Source organism: Alligator mississippiensis, chromosome 5 (genome assembly GCF_030867095.1).
Source record: "Alligator mississippiensis isolate rAllMis1 chromosome 5, rAllMis1, whole genome shotgun sequence".
NCBI classification, from domain to species: domain Eukaryota; kingdom Metazoa; phylum Chordata; order Crocodylia; family Alligatoridae; genus Alligator; species Alligator mississippiensis.
Window position 1 is genome coordinate 200,794,079 of NC_081828.1, and position 17,817 is coordinate 200,811,895.

Genomic DNA, 17,817 nt, shown 5'->3' on the forward strand with positions numbered 1-17,817 from the left:
ATAACTATTCTTTGACCAAAATGAATCAGACAGAACATCTGTCTAGACAGTAAATCCTTAGGCTACTAAAGAGAACATCATGGTAGACAGTGTTGAAATACTTGCTAAAGTTGAAATATATCGCATCCACTGCTCACTCCCATCCAAAGCCCATCACCTGGCTCTAGAAGGAATTCAGACTGATCAAGTATGACTTGCTTTTGATGAATCCATGTTGGCTGTTCCTGATCAACTTGTTCTCCTCTAGATGCTTAGAAATAGCTTCCTTGATTACAGGTTCCATGATCTTTTTGGGTAGGGCCAGCCATTCAAAAAGCCTAAACCTGAATTGATTCAAACTTTGCAGGTTAGTTTAACCTGGCTAGGCTAAATCGGTTTGTAACTGTAAAGACATCCCAGAAATGCAGGCAAATGCCTGCAGTGGCTTAGGCTAGAAGCCAGGGGGCGCTAAACCAGCCCTCCCTTCCCTTCCACAGTGCTGAGCTGAGTGGGGGCATGGCCAGCCCCAGCAGGATGCTCTGATTAGAAGGGATCCAGGTTTTCTGTTTCCCATGGAAAAACAGAGAAAACCACAGATTTCCCCTTTTTATCAGAGAAAGCCGGGATTTCTCCTTTTAGCAGAGAAATCCACGAATTCCCTGCTTTTGTAAACAGCTCTGCAGGCTGGCTGAGCTCCAGCCTTCAAAAGCTGTTTGCAAACAGGTTGGGAAATGCCCAGCCATGCCCAGAGAGGGAGGACGAGGCCTGAGACTCTCTCTTAGCCAAGGCTCCACTTGGCTCATCTCAGCTCAGCCTCACTCTTCTCCTGGAGCCTGTGTGGTACGTGGGGCTTGCAGGGGGCCAGAGGCCTCTCAGGCAGGACTGGGGAGTTGTAGGTCATGGCTGGGGGCACTGGCAGGGCTGGGGGGAGCCAAGAGCCGGTCCCAGCCCTGCCCGAGCAGGCAGCAGCAGTGGGGGAGCTGGCTCCATGCTGCTTCTGCTGCAGCTGCCTGCTGTTGGGGGCAAGGAGCTGTAGACTTGGGTCCCTGGCTGCATAGCCCTGGCAGCTGGGGGCCCCTCCGGCAGGGCTGGGGTGCAGGGGCTGTGGGCAAGAGGCACGAGTAGGGTGGAGGGGCTGTTGTGGGGGACAGTGAGGGTCACCAGCATGGCTGGGGACTGCTGCAAGGGGCTTTTAATTTTAAAAATGGATTTGGGGGGGTTTTGTCATAGAATTTGTGATTTTTTTTTTATCAGAGAAAACCAGGATCCCTGCTGACAAAGGAGGGGTTCTCCCCACCCTCCCTTGATAACAGAGCATTTAGTTACACAGCAGTGAGTTACACAGGGAGTCGTTAACATTTTTCAGCCCATTAAACAAAACAAAGCTTCTCTCGTTATTTCAAGCTCTTAAACAACTTTTTCCAAGGAAGGAACGGAGGGACATTACCAGCTACATGTTGATTAGTTCCACAAAGCCGTAAGCATGCACTGTCTAGTCTCCCACAGCACGGACTGGCCAGCATGTGGTATGCTAGCTAATGCCGAGAGGTGTCTGGGTAGGGCAGAGGGGAGGGGGGAATCCCTGCTTGAGCAAGGAGTGGTGAGAGGAGTGGGGGAGCAGGGGGAAGCCAGGCAGACCCCACTGTACATGCAGTCTCTGCCAGAGCTCCAGCCAGGGAGCAGAGGGGAGGGGCCAGCCCTGCTGGGCTAGAACAGAGAGCAGAGCGCCGCCCAGGGTTGAACCAGGAACGGGTCTGGGACAGACACTGCATAAACCAGTTTGACCCAAATCAGTTAACACTGATACTACATTCAACCAGGTTTATCTCAACCAGATTTATCTGAAAATTCAGCAATTTTCAAACTGGTTTATGTGCACTGAACATCTGTTCTGTTACAGGTTTAAACCAGTTTCTGATCACTTAAACCAGTTTATGTGTAATGTCTCTCTCTAGTCTTCAGGTACCTAGGTCTGACTAATTGGTATAAAATTCCCTGCACCCTCTTTCTTCCCTTTCTTAAAGACGGGCACTGTATTTGCATTTTTCTAGTCACCCAGGACCCTCACCTAATCTCCATGAGTTCTCAAAAGGAATAGCCAATGGTCTCCAATTACCTCAGTCAATTCCTTGAGTACTCTAGGAGCAACCTGTCAGGCCCTGCTGACTTGAAAACCCTGTAGTTTCTCTAAGTAATCCCTTCTTTCACTATTCTAAGGTGCTTATCGCATCTCCAGTCTTTGCTGCCAACTGTACTTAGCGGATCTTATTTGTGAAGGCTGAAGTAAAAAGAAGAAAGGCATGAAATACTTCAAGTTTTCTTTGCATCAACACGAGCTTTTTTGTAGCCTTTTACATACCTTGCTAGTTGCATCTTAATTTGTACCTTGACCTCTTGATTTTCTCCCTGCATGCCTGCATAAGACTCTTATACCCATCCTTAGTAACATGGCCAAGTTTTCACTTTTTGTAAAATTCTCTTTTATTGAGTTGCAACTCATTGCAGAATTCAATATTTAGCCAGACTGGTCTCTTCTTGTATCTCCTTTCTTTTGCTCACATTGGGATATCCTGCTTTGCCACCCTTAATATAACCTCCTTAAGGTACAAGTAGCTCTCCTAGTCTCCTTTTCCGCTGAGTCTTCCCTCCCAGGGATCCAGCACACCAGTTTCCTGAGTTTCAGTCTGTTTTTTTGAAGTGCAATTTCTTTACTCTGCTTCTCTTGTTCCTTCCTTTCTTTAGGACAGTGGTTTTCAATTTGTGATCTGCAGACCCCTGGGGGCCCACAGGCTATGTCAAAGGCAGGGGTGGGTAATTATATGGGCCTGGGGGACACATACGGAGTTTCGATGAGTTGTCGTGGACTGGGTCAGCACCCCCATCTCCACAACTCACAAAAACACCCTATGTGGGATGGGACCTTGGGTGGGTGGGGTGTGTGGGAGCAAGACAGATGGACTGGGTGTTTGGGGGAAGAGGGTGTGTGGAGCCAGAGTCCTGTGCACTAGGGTAGGAGCCGCCTGGCTGAAGCTCCTGGTTGCCTTCCACCCACTCAGTTACCCAACCCGGCTGGGTGGAGTGGGTAGAAGGTAGCTGAGTGCTGGAGCTAGAGCCAGAGCCCCAAATGCTGGGGCAGGAGCCACCTAGTTGAAGCTTCATCCTGGCCCGAGGTAGCGTAGCAGCAGCAGGAGAAGGAGCCACCAGTGGAGCCGAGGGGAGCTGAGCAACACCCGGGTGCCTGCAGCTACACCAGGACCAGCCCTGCTGGTAAGCTGCATGCACTGGCCAAGGCTGGCCCACAGGCATGGACTGGAGGGCAGTGCAGGCTGCCCTGGGTGGGGTATGGTCCCATGTGGAGTGCTGAGGGCTGGATCCATTCAATTGGTGGGCACTCCCCGCAGGCCAGATCTAATCAGCTGGCAGGCTGGATCTGGCCTGTGGCTCATATTTTGCCCACCCCTGATCTAAGGAGTCCAGAAAACATGACCCTGATCAATCAAAAGTATGTGAATACACACGTTTACAATTCAATGGTCTGCACCTCATTCAAAAATTTTCAGGGGTCCGCAAATGAAAAACAGTTGAAAACCACTGCTTTAGGATACTGAACTCTTTATCATTTCAAGGTCACTGTCATCTAAATTGCCTTTCAACTTCATATTCTCTGCCAATTCCTTCCTAGTTGCGAACAGGAATTAGAGAAGAGCTTCCTTCATACCTGGATTCCCCAGCATCTGAATCCCCAAACACTCCAAAAACTTGTTGGACTGTCTGTGTATGGCAGTGTTACCCTCCCAGTAGATGTTGCAGTAATTAAAGTTTTTCATTAGCTTCAGGTTCTGCAATTTGGATACTTCAGTTAATCATATAAAAAAAAAAATGAATCCTTCTCTACTTTCTCCTCCTGGTTTCCTGATCTATAAGAGACACCCACCACAACATCACACTGGTTTATCTCCCCTTTGTATTTCTTTGCTTTATGAGTGTTTGGATTTTTAAACTAATTAGCCACACACTTGCCAGGAGCACAGAAGGCAGTTTTTTGTTCCTGTAATGGTCTGCCACTGAGGATTTACAAGCTTTAGGACTGGTTTAAAAAACTGTATGCATAAAGTTTACTTTACTATAAAATAGCATTATAAGAACAGCACAAACATTATTTTCTAGGCCAAAAGCAACAGCTATAATAATATAAATTTCATGCAGCTTAACTTAGGACCAAAAAAAGAAAAAAGAAGAAATAAAAGAAATCATGTAACAAGGCCAGAAAAAGAGCTCCCTCTTTTTTTTCTATAACACAAACAATTCATAGCTCCTAAAGATGCAAACACTAAGAATAGTCCTTGTCATCACTAGATTATGTGTTTCTTGACCATTCTCTGCAAAGAATGCCTCTACAACTAAGCCAACCCACCACTGCATTCAATTTTCTCTAGAGGTGAATGGTCAATAGGTATAACAGGCAATGCTGCCTATTAAAGTTGGTATACAGTCTCTTGGAGAAATATTCTGGTTTTCCATGTATAGTAAGATGCCTTTGTTAAATTCTACAGAAACTGAAAAGTGTATTTACACTATGTGCTATGGAAGTTCACCCTACTATTTCCACCCCACTTTTCACCTGCAAAATTTCAGGTTTCCATGAAGGCCTTTACCACTTTATCTATTGTGTCATCTTGGAATTTACTGGGATTTGATAATAAATGTCACATTTTGGAAGAGTTCCAACTGTCTACACAGACATTTGCTTTTCCACTTCAACTCTAAAAAATATACCAGAAAACAGAGTCAACTAAGATAAAGGAGAAGGAACAGCAGCTAATAAAATTGGCTGCAAGTGAACTAATATACTAATTGCACTCCATTCATAAGAGTATAGCAAACAGTATTCTATCTCAAACTGTATTTTCAAAGAAACATATTCATGGGAATAGAAAGACAAAAGACATGCTGAGAGCAAGCTAACAATGAGCAAGAAATTCACACAACAAAAAAAATATATCCAACTGACAATTTCAGTCAACAATTGTTTATGTGCTGTAACAATCTGGTTCATGTAAAGCACAGCAACAGGATTACATAGTCGTAAATTCAAGGATAATCTGCTTTCTTCATCATTGTTATGGCTTGCTGTTTTTGAATATGCAGTAATAATAGCTGTGACTTGAAGAACGCTGGGGGGATTTAAATTTCACATAAGTCAAACCTACCTTCAGTAGTGACAGTTATGTTTTCTAGCTTGTTTCTGAACTCGAAGACAGAAATACCAGGGGTAGGGTATCAAAACCATCAGGTCCTGTGGGCTGGATGAGTGACACAGGTCTGTATCATGGGCTGGATTGGGTCCACAGACTGCCTTTGCACACCAAACCCAGCATGAGGGACTAGTCTGGTATGGGCACCACATCTAGCGTGTATGTGGGCCCAGGGTCAGCATATGCTGCATTTGGCATGTGGCATACTGCATGCAACATGCAGGGCCAGTCCAAGACCCTCAGGACTGTGGGCCATATTTTTGATACCTTTGCTGTAAAACAAACCTCCTGGGCTAACTATAGTGAGACCATCTTAACTTTTCAAGCACTATTTTAACACTGCATTAGAAATTCTTACTCATCCTGTTCTGCAACCCTTCTCTATGTCATCAGGGTACTTGTCCCTCAATTCTGTTAGAATTCCTAGAAAGTCTATAATATATATGACATACTCAGCCCAGAAATGGTCAGCAGAACAGTTCTAGGGCGGCAGAAACGGTTCTGCAGCTGGAAGGAGCCCTTCATTTAGAACAGTCTCACGGAGACTCACTGGAGAAACTTCCCAGTGGGATGTTCAGAAAAGAAATAACCCTTGGAGCTAAACTGTGACACAGGGGCATGTACAGACTGCCAGCAACTCACCCTTCTCTTTGGTAACCCAAAATTTTCAACACTTCAGAACAGCTCTTCATACCTGGTAATTCTTTACTGTGATTTTATCCCATAAGCAAAGATGAATGGCTAGTCTGTTGGGTACATACTCATCAGTTGGGTACATACTCATCAATGAGAGTTTTGACATCCTGAAGAGGCTTACCGCCTTCTGCATCCAACTGAGTTGCATCTTAAAGCAAATTGGAACATAAAAATAAACCCGTGTGACCAAAAGAGCTGAGAGAGAAAGCTGGGTATCTGCCACAGGTGAACTGGACCATAGAAAGATTTTTCTGTTAGGAATTTTCCTTTCATTGACTTGTCACTAACAAAGGCTGTTGGCACCCAAGCAAAAAGAGGGCAAAGACAGACAGAGAGGATGATCAGTAAGTTAGGTGCTATGTAGACTCATGAAAGTAGTAGGATTGAAAGAACCCCACCTGGCACCTGACTTAAGAAACAAAACCAGATAATTAATCGGTGGTGGAACTGGAAAGGGATTTTACTGAAAGGACACGTTTCATGGTTCAGTGCTTGAGTCAACTTTATCAGAGGACCTTCAGTGTTGCAAAGAGCACCAAGTAGTTAACCTGCAAATGTTTACCCATACATTACTTATTTTTTTGGCCTAAGAAGAAAACTGATAACACAAAGATGGCTAACAACTTCCTGCTGATGTCATCAAGCCCTCAGAAAGGGAGTTAACCCTTACTACTACACTTCACACACATAAATAGCCATTAATGTGAGAAGAATATGTCCCAGGAACTATATTGAAGGAGACTAGTGAATGGGTTTCCAACTCCTTTACTTAACAGGCCAAGTACTCATACCACTACTTTCCATACTACTTTCCATACTAATAGGGGAAGGAAAGAAGCTCAGAAAACATGATGACAGTGCCGAACTATTGGCGACTGAGGGCAAGAACTTTTCTTGGAAAAATTTCACACACTTTTCTCTTAGAAAACTCATGAATAAAAGAATAGAATATTCTAGCCTGATCACCTCTATCCAAGCCTGACATAAGGGGTGCATCATCACATTCATTAATGCTCCACAGTTACTGCACATTAAGTTCAGTACTTGGAGAGCCATAATGCGCAGTAACTTGTACGCAGTAGTGCCAGTGCACAGGTTTTTTCAGACACTAACTATGAAGTAGTGTATTAGCACAGGTTATGCCTGGCACTCTACTGAGCAATGTTATTAAACTACTGTGCAGTTAGCATCTCATGTAGATATGCCCATGGAAGAGTACACAGAAGAAAAAAAAGAATAAGGGCAATATCTACAAGACCAGTGGTTAGAGAGGGAGGCTGAAGGCCTGTGTCCCACCTCAAAACCAGTTTAGGTTCTGAAATAACCCCAGCAGCATAAGCCAGAATTTTTAATTCTCCTATCCTAGGAGATGCACGAACCACTAGGCCATAGCCACAATGCCTCTTCTTTACCCTCCTTCTTGCCACATGGATCTTGCACTCCTGGCTGCCCAGTGGACCATCTTCAAAACAAGGGGTGCAGCCAACCACAATCTAGCCCTGGATTATCTGGATTGGCCTCAAGAAGCACGTAGGCCCCCCATACCCTTGACTGTATAGGAAGCATGGGTGCCTAACTCGTGATTATGAATGCCACAAGGAAAGGTGCCAAGTGTTAGGCACTGCATTGTCTACGTAGAGGTATCTTAAGAGTTCAATCAGGATATAGTCCTAAATCCTTTTGTGGATTAAGAGCTAAGCTCTTAGAGCATCACTTGCTCACAGGCCATGCTAATAGGTCTGGAAAGAACAAAGCGCTCTTGTGACACAAGATGAGGAAAGACAGGAGGACTGGTGATTCTAATGTCACTACCAACAAATGTAGAAACTATCCCTTATTTGGTTGCCTGAATATTATATGAAGGTATTTTCTGTCTCACAGAGAGCTGCAGATTACAGAGATGGTGGCATAAGGGAGCATGCATACAGAGATGAAAAAGTACTAAATGGAAATGTAGTCTTGTGCTACAGCCACTAAGTCATTTTCTCTGCTGCGTAGGTTTGTGGTTTTTTTGTTGTCCAGAGACAACAAGTCTGAAAAATAAATCTCTTACTGCCAGTACTAAATCTCCAGATCCCAGATGGAAGAGACTGGCCTTTTCCTTCACATTTCATTCTCTGGGATGCACATTTTGGCTCAGCTGCTGCTACTGGATTCAACTGAAGGGCCTTGTGTAACAATTTTATTCTTTGGGGCATCCTTATGTAATTTTGTACTACTGAAAGAAAAAGGAAAACAGGATCAGGAAAGGGCTGCTGTAAGACCGTCAGAGCCACTCTCCCTGTTTGGAGCCATAGGCTACTACTGCACCAACCCAAAAGCATACACAAGGAAGAGACAAATGTCCACAGGCTTTTTTTTTTTTTTTTTTTTTTTAACTGCTGTTGGGTAGGACTTTGTCTCTGTAAGTCCAGATGAGCTGTATTAACCTGCCTTCTTCCTCTTCCTTTCCTGGAATTTCTACACATCTCTAAGAGTCTGCAAATACCACACTCCAACCAGTTTCTTCCTGTGAGTATGCCCCTAAGTGGAAGATGATATTTGATCATAATACAGGTGATTCAGTGCAAACATAGGACCAGTAATTGCCTCTTTGTACAGGTTTTCATATGGAATGAAAATTACAGGAAAAGATTGAAAAAGCAAGACCTTCAAGGTGCTGTTGCCAGTGGAAGAGTGCAGACCTCTTCCTTTTTGGTTCTAACTAATTTTCTAAGCAAAGGGAGGGAAAATTGCATAAAAGTAAAACCTGAACATGCACGTGCACGCACACACAGAAAATCCAAGTAAAAACACAGGCATGGCTATAAAGAGCTGAGGGATCAAAGCCATAGAAAGATAACTTCTCTTTGTACAATACTTCCTCAGAAGCAGGAAGTATAGTACATCTGTGAAAACAGCACTCAAGGAAACAACTCGGAGGAATTTACCAATATTCTGTGCTCTCACTGGTTCTCCATCTAATCAATGAATGAAGGAAATATTCATCAACTTCTGCCAGTAGCAACTAAGGTGCAGAACTATAATGTATGTGATAACACAAGGATGGCCAACCTGCAGTGCACATAGAATCATAGAAGTCAGGTCGGAAGGGACCTTGTAGATCTTCAGGTCCGACCCCCTGCCTGGGCAGGAGGAAAACTGGGCTCAAATGACCCCAGCCAGGTAGGCATCAAGCCGCTTCTTAAAGACCCCCAGGGTAGGAGCCAGCACCACTTCCCTTGGAAGTTGGTTCCAGATCCTAGCCGCCCTAACTGTGAAGTAGTTCCTACGGATGTCTAATCTAAACCTACTCTCCAACAACTTGTGGCCGTTATTCCTTGTTATCCCGGGGGGCGCTAGGGGAAACAAGGTCTCCCCCAAACCCTTCTGGTCCCCCCTAGTGAGTTTATAGATGGCCACCAGGTCCCCCCTCAGCCTTCTCTTGTGAAGGCTGAACAGGTTCAGCTCCTGTAGCCTCTCATTGTAGGGTCTGCCCTGCTGTCCTCGGATCATGCGGGTAGCCCTCCTCTGGACCCTCTCAATGTTGTCCACATCCCTCTTGAAGTGGGGTGCCCAGAACTGGACACAGTACTCCAGCTGCAGCCTGACCAGTGTCGCGTAGAGGAGGAGGATCCACTCCTTGGCCCTACTTGAGATGCACCTGTGGATGCACGATAGGGTTCGGTTAGCCCTGCCGACCGTGACCTCGCATTGTCGGCCCATGTTCATCTTGGAGTCAATGATGACTCCAAGATCCCTTTCTGCCTCCGTGCTCTCAAGAAGGGAGTTTCCCATCTTATAAGTGTGCTGCTGGTTACTACTGCCCAAGTGCAGCACCCTGCACTTGTCCGTATTGAAAAGCATCCTGTTTTTGTCAGTCCACCCTTGCAACCTATCCAGGTCTTTCTGCAGTCTTTCCCTCCCTACTAGCATGCCCACCTCACCCCAAATTTTGGTATCATCAGCAAATTTGAACAGGTTGCTTTTCACCCCGTTGTCCAAATCACTGATAAAGAAATTGAACAGTGCGGGCCCAAGGACCGAGCCCTGGGGGACTCCACTGCCCACTTCCCCCCAGGTTGAATATGACCCAACCACCACCACCCTCTGAGTACAACCGTTCAGCCAATTTGCAATCCATCTGACTGTGTAGGCATCAGTGCCACAGTCGCCTAGTTTTTTAACGAGGATGGGGTGGTCGACAGTGTCAAAGGCCTTGCTGAAGTCCAGGAAGACTACATCCACGGCGACACCTGCATCCAATGCTTTTGTGACCTGATCGTAAAAGGCAATCTTATGCCAATCTAATCACATGCCACTTATGGTACATGCAGCTTTTTTCTATGGCACTTGAGGCCTGGAGGCAGAGCTGCAAGTGAAGAGTGGAGGAGCTACAGGGGAAAGAGGATTGGAGGGGGAAGTTGTGGTGCACCAGTTCTGTCCTGCCCTGGTTGGGAAGCCAGTGAAGGCTGTCCTGACCCCAATACCCCAACCATCCACTTAGCTGCTCTGCAGCAAAAGTAGCTGGGCTGGAAGAGCTGGGCAGAAACAGCTGTGTGCCCAGCTGGAGTAGGAAGGGGTAGGAGGAGGGGCAGAACAGCCCTGTGTCCTGGGCCAGGAGGGAGGAGAACAGCCCCACTGCCCAGCTGTAAGAAGGGAAGAGAGAAAACAGTGCCTGTGTGCCCAGTTGTAAGGAAGGGAGGAGAGAATAGCACTGTGCAGTCCAGTGCAGGACACTGGAACAGCAGCACTCAGGTCTTTGCCTCCCCAGCACACATGAGACTGACCCCTCCTTCCCTCTCCCTGCCCTTCACACAAATCTCATGTGTGAACTGATCCCACACACAAATCTCGGGGTGCAGGGAGGTCTTGCCCAGGGCAAAGAACTTGTTAGACATTCCTCTGCCCAGGCCCATCCCAGCAGTCCCAGTCTGGGTTCTGAATACCCACAGCAAAGTCTGAGTCCAAAACACCCAAGGACTGCCCCCCTTATTGTCAACTGTCCCTAGAAATACAGGACACACCCTCTGCAGCCCCTTGTGCCCTGGTGCTACCCCACACTGAGCCCTGTCCCAGACCTGGGTTTCCAAAACCACTGCCCCGTAAGAAGTCCTCAGCCCTGATGTATCCCACCATGACATCAGGATCCTGTGGGGTGGCATTGTCCCAGAGCCAGCCCTTGGGGACTCATCTCACTGCCCCATGGGATCACCCAGAACATGAGGGTGCCTCCCAGCCGGACCCTAATGAAGCAACTGGGGCAACCCCAACCCCATGCCTGGGCATGGAGGCATCAACTAATACAGAATATATGGCACTGAAGACAGCATGTTGTCAGGAGTGCAAGGCCCTGCTTGTTTTGTCCCATGGGAAATGTGAGCCCTGACATTATCACTGGGCACATGGTAAACCCATGACTGAAAGTATCTTGAGATGCAGCTCCACAAAGGGCCTCAGCTCAGAGCGTAAAGACACCTGTTACCAGAAAACACCAAAGCTATCACAGCTCATAAGGGACGTGGTACCCTTCCAGGCCCGAGACTCCCTTTGAAAAGAGCCTTGTGTACAACTAGTGCACAGCAGCATTTTTCCATGCCTCTTTATAATGTTTACAAGAAATGGTTTTATTTTAATTTTTAGTTCTAAGCACAAGAGATGGAAATGTAATGAAAAAGGTGGCCAACCTGCAGCACATGTGCCACAGGCAGTTGCTCTATATGGCATATAAGCCCCAGCAGCTCAGTGGAGTGGAGGCAGTGGGGGCTCAAGCCTTGGGCTACATAGAGTGGAAAGGGAGCAGGACACTTCTGCAAGAGAAGCTGTCACTGCCAAAAGCCAAGTTAAGACTTCACTGGCCCTACAGCTGCTGCAAAATTAAGGGCTTTAGATCCTCGCTCGCTGTATGAAACTGCAGGGCCAGAGGCGGGTTAACTTGGCTCTTGGCGGTGACACCTCCTCTAAGCAACAACTTGCTGCTGCTCTGCTCTGTACATCTGGAGACTTGACCCCACCCACCCCCCACCACCATCCTGGTGCCTCAGGCACAAACCTCTATCGGGGTACCTCAGAGGGAAGGGGATCAGAACAGCACTTGGAGAGGGGAGGCACTTAACTTGGGGCATACCTGCCAAAAAACACTGGTTACAATGCATGTCAAGCCTATCCTTGTTTATACTAGGAGAGGCCAGAGTAACAAACAAGATAGATTTGTAACATGGTCATCTATATTACCAGTGAAAAGGTTTGGAACCAGAATAAAAATGAGAAATAGTACAAAAGTCCAAAGACCTAAATAACAGTGCAAAGGCTTCCAATTTATATGAACATATTTTAAGACTGATGAAAAATTAGGTTTAACAAGAGTTGTATTTGTTTGGGAGGACAACAGCTACTGTAAAGATTCGGTGTGTATTCTTGAACAAGGAGTATTTGTAATGCACTACATGAGCCAACCCTGCTCACACTAAATAGTACCTCAGTACAAAAGATTTATGCAGTGACTATAAAAGTGTAAGAGTTATGGCCCAGACATTATGTGAGACAAGAACTTCTTAGAATGATATATTTTACTGGACCAAGTATGTAGTTAGGATAAAGTTAGGCAGCTTTTGAAGGCAAGACATATTTGTAAATACAATAAACATAATATAATGAATATAATAAACAGCTACAAGTTATCTGATTTTCAAATGCACTGAGAGTTGGTTGGTTAAGTCAAATCATCCTCCTTATGCTCAGTACTCCTCCAGTCACTTATCCTAGTGTCTAAATATGAAATAAGGTACCTAATTTTAGGCCACCTCTATTTGAAAGTTGTGGCTCAAAAGACAGAAGCAGCAGTTTTTACAGGCATCTGTGGAAATAAGAAGTTTTTCATTGGCATCTGTTGAAATGAGATGTTTTTCCTACAATCTGAATGTTATCAAAGTAACAAAGTGTTATCATCTGACCCCAGCTGACTTCCTGCTCTTTGGGCAGGGGGCTGGACCCAATGATCTTGCAAGCCCTAACATCTATAAAAACTAGTTTCTGAATAGTGTTAGATAAAAATATTATGGACCATAGCCTAAAAGAACTGCTTATAACAAGAATTCCCTAATATAATTCGATATAAATTATTCTGGATAATATCTTTCACACCAACTGTAGCCTGAAACATTCTATCAGAGAGAACACAATTACCAAAGTAAATCATAAATAATAGCAGAGGGAAGAAGAAACAAAGAGGTATAGGCAAGGGAAAAAATATATACTTTCATTTAAGATCTGAAATAGAATAAAGTCCTTTAGATTTGTCTTCACAAGCACTGGTTTAAAAACCCTCTTAAAACCAGAGAAATATCAGAACCACCTTTTCTGAAACCAGACATTTTACTAAAATTAACTAAAAGGATTATTGTCTCTCTGAACTCTGGCAATGTAGAGAATATTAGTAAATGATCATAAATTGCTGGTGGAGATTCCCAATAGCTTGAGGGGGGAGAAAAAAGGAAAAAATATTTGATTAAGTCTTAGGGGTCCAATTAGTTGAGGGAAATAAAAAAGGTGCATTAAATGAGTCTAGAAAATTGAGGTAGTCATAGAAAGAGAATTTTCAGACATACATCTACACAGAAATCCTTCTCAACCTACTCTGCATCTATGAGAGTCAGTATTTTATTTCACTGATTTAAGTATGCCCGAGATTTTTTCTCTCGCAGATATCTAACTAGTCCCATGTACATCACTGTGTGTTAAAAAAAATCATCTCAATACTTATTGTTTCAAGAGCTGCAGAAAAAAAAATCCTCTATCCCCAAATTAACAAATGTGCAAATAGTATCAAGTATTATCAATATTACCAAGTAATATTAATTTAAATCTAAATTCCAAAACTTCTCATTTGTAATCTCAGAAAACTCATGCTGGAATAGTGCTAATAAAAATGAGGGAACAATAGGACCAGCCTTAGACAGAAAGATTTTATGCGATTTCCCTACAAAACTGTACCAATCAACCTTAAAACTGATCTGCAACATACTCCTCTTCTCATCCAAACCTTCCTTTCAGGGGAGAATGCCAATGGTTCCAAACCACATCATGGTTCTTTGGTGCGCAAGTATAGAAACTTAGATACAAGAGGGGCAAGGTTTTAAAAATCTTTTACTGACCCAGCTGTATAGTTGAAAAGAAATTTGACAAGCTTGTGAGAACACACTGCTATGACTCCTCAGGAAATGTATATATTCTTTAACTAAAATGTAGGTTGTACATCTAGTCAATTCCTTTCTTATACTGATTTTGTAATTCGTTTAAAAAGCCATCCAGCTTGTCTAGTATGATTTGTCCTTCATAAATGCACGATGCTTATTCTTTGTATTTCAATTATGTAAGGATTTATGCTGCATTCTAGTTGACAATATATGTCATCCATTAATATTTTATCATATGAAGATTAAGTTTAGGTTTCTGAGGTTCTTTAAGACAGCGCCTTTTCTCTCCTAATATCTCCTTCGTTGTGAATGATTTTTCAAAAATTGAGAGAAATTGTGTACATTAATTAGCTATTTCCCTACAAGCCCTAATTTGTTCATGCATATTTTCCAAGTGATCTTTTCCTTCCATCACAGCAATAAATTTCAGTTTCCAATTACTTTCTAATTGTACATTCTTCTACATCAGTTTAAAAAAGCAGTTCAACAGAATTGTGTTTATTAGTCTCCCATTGATTAATAGGTCTTCTTCCTTTATAGAGTTTCCCCATATATATTTAAAAGCCTCTCTCAGTGCCCTAGGCCCCTCTCCCATCTGGTTTTTCCCCCTAATGTTACATTTTCCTTACAAGCCTTAACCAGTACTGCAGGTTCTTCTTTGGTTCTTTCAGTTCATAATTTCCTGTACAGGGTTTTTCTTCAATTTTAGCTCCTTTAACAATTTCTTCTAAAGCCACACTAACTACATCTTGCTTTCTGAGCTCTGTGTGTCAGTAGAAATATAATCTTTTAGATCCAACTTATGGTGTCTTTTAGGAAGCAGGGGTTTCCACACTCAGATTCCACCCTTCCATTGTACCATGTTAAGTGGTTTCTGGATACAACACAATGTGTTTTATTAAGAACCAGTGACCTTTGTATGAAGCCCTTTTTCATATTCTCATTTGGTTGTTCACAACCCAGATCATGAATTTATCTTCTTTCTAAGTTAAGAACCCTTTTAAAAGCACAACTTCCATAAGATATGTCAACTAATACATGAGTGAGTGCTCCCATCTCAGAAATCTATTGGAGATTCACAAAAATTTATCTTGTTTTTTAAGTTGTTATATTCTGTAACCTTATGCAAGAATATTTCACAGCATTTTAAGTCTCAGAAGTATCATTTTATCAGTCACTTTTTAAACCAGTCCTGCAGTTATTTACTGTTAACATTTCAGTTAAGTGCCATTTTATCAGGTTCTATTCATGCCAACCAGGTCATCACTAAGCATAACCTGAAATATACTTTCCTCATTACTCATACTTCTTTTGTTTATATGTGAAAGTGCGTGTATACACTTACGCAACAGCTTCCTTCTTTAAGCTTACTTAAACCCAGGATGCTGTTACTTGCCAAGCCATTCAGCTCTCAGCCTGGATAAGGCATGTTGATACTCCATGAATCCCAGAACTATTTCTGTACAATACAATTTGTACAGCCAGCATTTAGTCTCCATCATCACTATTTTTCTTTCTTCACTACTACTTGTCACTGAGAAGATCTTTTAAACATTTGCCCCTGTCTTAAGTTCTCTTCTCAGGCATATACAGTTGGCAGAATAAAGAACAAACCTCTCTTCACTGGTCATATGGCCTCTGTTCTTCCAAGTTCTTGCAAAATTTCCAAAACACTTAGCCTTTGCCCTTGATGTACCTCTTTCCAAGAAGCAGCGTATCATCCCTGTAGTCGTTATGATTTACAAAAGGCCTGAACCTTGGTTGTCTTTGTCATGCTACTCAGACTTCTTGTCTTTCTCTCTCTGCTTGCTCGCACTCAATTTTTGTATTGCAGTCAGTGACAAGTTATAACCTGTAGTCCAATTTGTTTTAGGCTAACCCAGGGGTGGGCAAAATACAGCCTGCCATGCACTTTCATCCAGTCCATGGATACCCATCAAAGAATTGAACCCTGCCCAACCCTTCCACATACAATGCCCATGTATACACCCCCAACACGTGCCTCGCTTCCACCCCTTTTGTGTCTCGCTCCCACCCTTGTGGGTGGAAGGGCCAAGCAACAGCTTCCGGGTGGGGCTGTTGCTGATGCTGCAACAGCCGCTCCAGGGGTACCTGCTTGGCTTCCCTGGCATCCCAGTCGCTCCTGGCATCAGGTAGGGAAGCGGTGGAGGCAGGCTGGAGCTGCAGCTGGGTGGGAGCAGAAAACACGGGGCTGGCAGCAGTTTGGAGCCCGTGCCTGGGGGGCCAGCAGGAGCTTGGCTGGGCAGGGTATGGGTGTGTGGGAGGTGGGAACCCCCCCCCCCCCAAGAGACCCCCCCCCACACTCCCTCACATATTGCACAGCCCCCGCTGCCAGCAGTGGCAGAAGGCGGGAGTACTCAAAGCGCGCAGGTGCTGGTGCCTGGAGGTGCACGGCTCCAGCCAGCACTGTGCCTGGGGGCAAAGAGTGCAGCATGCCCAGCCTGCCTTTATTATGGGGGCTCTGCATGGCGAGCATGCAGCTCCCACATTTGAGCGGCACTGAGGAAAGCCCCATGCTGGAGCCAGCTGCCTTTCTCGTCCACTGCCACGCAGGTCATGGGATTGTGCCAGAAGTGGAGGGGAGCCCCAGCCCTTGATTCCCTATGAAGTCCTGGGACCTGCATGGCAGGAGGCAGCAAGGCAGCTAACTCCAGTGCAGGGCTTTCCTCAGTGCTGCACAAATGTGGGAGCTGTACACGTGCTACGCAGAGCCCCCGCGATAGTGGCAGGCCAGGTGCCAGTACCTGTGTGGCGCAGAAGTGCCCCAAGCGCCCAGCCTGCTGCTGCTGCTGACAGCGGGGGTTGTGTGCCATGTGGTGGGAGTGTGTGGGGTGTCCCCACACGTGCCCACGCTCCCTCACACATCTATACCCAGCCCCCACAACCCCCCCCAACATAACCTAGCCCCCCCACATGCAGCCATACCCTCTCACAACCTCCTCCCACACACATTATACACAAGTATACAAAAGTATACTTTTATACAATATACAAAAGACTTCATTTTAGTTATTATGCAATCCCCTCTATACACACTATGCAAATATAAATCATGACAAATATTTTTTGTAATAAAATTAAAATGTTATAGTAGGTATTTTGACTTTTAGTGTACGATTTGCTTGTTTTCTGGTTCCGTGATGGCAACCTTCCCCTCCCAAAAGGAGTATTTCTGGAGGGCAAGGGGAGGGACTTCTGGTGGCAAAGGTCAGGAATTAGGGGGGTGGGATTTCTAGTCCCAGTAGGGGGCAGGTCAATTGTCAAGGGGCAGGGCTACCCATGCGGCCCTCGACAACTCACCAAAACTCATTAAGCAGCCCTTCAGCCAAAATAATTGCCGGCCCCTGGTTTAGCCACTCTCCACCTTCTCAAAAGTAGAATCTCTAACCGTAATCAGTGGCTCCCTCCCTCGCTTCAGGCCCACTCTTTCCTTGTTCTTCCTCAATATCCACAGCTCAGAATGCTTTGGACTTCCGGCGCCAAGTGTGAGCTTCATATAGATACACAGTACTTGACAATATTCTCAGTTTTGCCACTGACATGCCACAATATCATCTGTTGTAAGTCACTTGACAACTCTTTAGAATGTGTGCAGTAATAACTGCCTACCTTTTGGGGATTTAGGGAAACTTAAGTAATGCTTATGTAGGACTTTGAGACTCCCACATTGAAATATGCTACAGATGTGAATT

General features: G+C 44.8%; 1 protein-coding gene across 8 annotated transcripts in view; it reads right to left on the minus strand.

Annotated features, from left to right (window-relative positions):
• ZMYND11 (zinc finger MYND-type containing 11) overlaps positions 1-17,817 on the minus strand; it is a 165,182-nt gene that overhangs the window by 82,649 nt on the left and 64,716 nt on the right. The window lies entirely within an intron of this gene.